We start from the raw sequence: 3561 nt of genomic DNA, 5'->3' as shown, positions 1-3561 counted from the left end.
TCTCTTTTCCTCATGTTTGACGATTTTGTCAAAACAAAGCGGCATCTTTAATAATTGATGTGTGAGTAAAATTACTTAACATAATGAACATGTTGGCTGTAAAGAACAACTCATTAGTTTTCAGAAACTGGTGGAATTTATTCGATAGAGCAAAAATTAGCAGAGTTACAATCATTAAAATTAACGTGTTTCTCAAGATGCGTTCAGGGTCACTGGGAAACCCTATTATTGTGATAAGGCAAGGCAAGGCAAATGTATTTGTATAGCGCATTTTATACACAAGGCAACTCAATGTGCTTTACATGATAAAACATTCAATTGTTTAAAATCAATAAGAACATTTAAAATCATCAGTAAAATCAAGTTTGATAAGTTTGTCAAATCTGGCCAGACGGTCCAGACAAGATGTAAAACCAGGACATGTCTGGATAAAAGCAGACGTATGGTCACCCTAGACTTCTTCTTCTTCTTCTTCTGAAATACTAACATCCACATTAGTCTGTTGTCTGATGATTAATGATGCTGCAGGTTTCAAACATTTCAATTTAAAAAAAAAGGTTTTTTTCCTTAAGTCTGACTTATTTTAGTCAAACTAAAGTTGAATCAATGGTGTTCCATGATCAGTGAGTTAAAAACATATAAACATCTGAATTATTAAGTTGTGATTTTGTGGTTCGTGTGCGGCTCCAGTCCAACGCTTGCTTCGGGCGGCCATGTCATCATCAGCGCGTCATCCACAAGTCGAGCATGCTCAGAATGACCGGAATTAATGGAATTAAATGTTTACAAGATCGAGGAATGATATAATTCAGAATTAAAATCAGAATAAACCAGTCACTTACTTTAGATTTAACTTTAATTCAGAATGGCCGTTTTTATTTGAAATGAGGTGTTTACATGGTCAATTTAATCCTTTTTAAAGAGGATTGAGACGTAACGCTGGGCTCACATCCTCAACATTCACTGAAATGCAACAGAATTCAATTGATAATTGTGATTTATTCATTTACATTTCACATAAATGAATAAATCACCTGGAATGTTCAGTGGTCTCCCATCAAACTACTAACCAGACCTGCTTAGCTTCTGAGATCAGGGAGTGACAGGCTGGTATGGTCACTGGGTGCTTAGTACGTTGGTGGGGGGGTGTTTCATTAGGGGGTCATGGGGTAGCGGTGGTAAAAATCTTGGAGCAGTCCATCATCATTGCAACCACTTGGTCATTTTATATATCCATTCATTTTCGCTTCTAAAAAAAAAAAGAACCTGTGACATCATCAGTGGTCCTTTGATATGTCACCAGCTCCTGATAGCATCATCAGATCACAGTGACAGTCCGTCTGCTGGCTACTGATTAGTTGACAACCAACTTCTGTTCTCTTAGCATATAGCCTGAGTGAGTTGTTGATATGCCTATGGATCATTCAAAGAAGACAAAGACCACTAAGCTCCAAGCAGAGGGCTTCACCCTGGAAGCCTATAGGAGCAAAACTGGGGTGTCTGGACCTCCACCAACTGGGATCTTTAAAGGCCGCCCGACCATATCGACCAACTTCAGAAAGCTTTACAACCATGGACAGCTACCTGTTTGTGTGGATCATTGTACTGGAGGCCACAGGATTTCTTGGAAGTTGAACATAACCTCTCTGGACTACAACTACTTCCTGCCGCTGTTCTTTGATGGACTAGTCGAGACTGTTCAACCATACGAGATGCTGGCACGCCACGGAGTCCACGAGATGCTGGAAGCGGGAGGTCCCAACATCCTACCAGTTGTTCCCCAGCTCATCATCCCCATTAAAAAAGCTTTGAACACCAAGAACAACCAGGTGATGTACAGTACCATGAAGGTGCTGCAGCATCTGGTGATGTCTGCAGAGCACGTGGGAGGGGCCCTGGTTCCATACTACAGACAGATCCTCCCTGTTTTCAACCTCTTCAAGAACAAGAAGAAAATCATTGTCAATGGCATGAGCATTGGAGACCTGATTGAAGAAACGCTGAACGTACTCGAGCGTTACGGAGGAGAAAACGCTTTCATAAATATCAAATACATGATCCCCACCTACACCAGTCCTTGAAGAAGCTCTAAAGGCTGGACTCTGGCAAATTGATGGGATTTGTTCAGTAAAAACTTTCAATTAAGTAATAAAAAATAAATAAAATACTGATTATGTGGATTATTTATTATTATCAATCGGTGTCGGGGAAAAAACAACCGATACCCAAACCAAGATGTAGCCCAGTCTCACCCAGACTTAGTTTCAGTCATTTTTTTTTTACAATGTTTCTTTGAATTTTTTCTAGATCCCATTTTAATATTCTTCAGCTTTTTTCACACTTCTCTTTATTTATTTTTCAAAAATCATGGTAAACATGAGCTAATCTCTCCGATTGTAAATTTAGGACATTTTCCAGAGTTCATTTAGTAAATATGTCTTTTAATTAAGATTCAATTATTTTATTGAAAAATATGTCGTAAGTGATACTATTTATTCGTTTTTAGTAAGAACACAAGATCTTTTTCCAAATGTTCACCCCTCACAGTGCGTCTCATATATCAGAGATGTCAAAGTAATGTATTTGACTGTCAGAATAATTTATTTTAAACACAAAGAATGCATCAGTCGTGGAGATTCTTTGGAGCTGTCAGCTTCTGAATGAGTGCAATCTGCACCTATTCTGCTTCCCTCGCTTCAAAATACAAAGCTTTTGTTCTCACTTGTCATAACATTTCTTTTTGGTGTGAGAGGGCAGCTTGGGTTTCCCCTTAAGTGACTAAGTTTCTTTCTTTCACCTGAGGGAAAGTGTGTGTGTGATTCTTTAGGTGTCGACTTCAAAAGAAGATGAAAGAGAATCAAACGTCGGCAGGTTTTTAAGCCGACACATTTCTGATGCTTGGAAAGATTCTGGAATTTATTTAAAAAAAGGAAACGTCCAAGCATCTGTGTGTGTTTATTAGTCCATACGTGACTTTATCATTACTGCATAACAGAAACGTACAATACACACACTATGGCAAGGGTTCTCAACCTAAGGGTCAGGACCCCATTTAAGGTCGCATGACACTGGGAGTGAGTCACCAGATTCCTTCAAGAATCTATGAATATTTTCAATTTGAGCCCATTTGTGCTTATTTTCACCATTTTTCTGCAACTACGCAAAACTTACCATATTTTAACTTATTTTCATCACTTTTTCTTTCCATATTTTTGCTCCTTTTAATGTATTTTAATGTTACATTACTCCCATTTTAGACACTTGTACATCACATTTCAATGCATTTTCTGTACATTATTTCTGCTTTCCACCACTTTTCCACCTAATGTCACATATGTTGACCCATTATTGTCACTTTTAACCTCTTTTCATCATATTTCATGATTATTTTGCCAATTTAACCATATTCACGATTTGTCATGGCCATTATTTGCCAATTTAAACTAATTGTTTCAATATTGACACTTTGAACCCTTTTTACTGCTTTTTCTATCCTATTACTTTGTCTTTAATTTGAAACTTTTAGCCAATTTCTGTGGTTTTTAAAATCTTCAAAATTTT

General features: G+C 37.5%; 1 pseudogene; it reads left to right on the top strand.

Moving 5' to 3' along the window:
• Positions 1–1336: 1336 nt before the first annotated feature.
• Positions 1337–2081, top strand: LOC114455719 (parkin coregulated gene protein homolog pseudogene; annotated as a pseudogene).
• The last annotated feature ends 1480 nt before the right edge of the window (positions 2082–3561 follow it).

Source organism: Gouania willdenowi, chromosome 21 (assembly GCF_900634775.1).
Source record: "Gouania willdenowi chromosome 21, fGouWil2.1, whole genome shotgun sequence".
NCBI lineage: Eukaryota > Metazoa > Chordata > Actinopteri > Blenniiformes > Gobiesocidae > Gouania > Gouania willdenowi.
The sequence above is the reverse complement of the archived record's forward strand: the minus strand, read 5'-3'. Positions and strand labels throughout refer to the sequence as shown.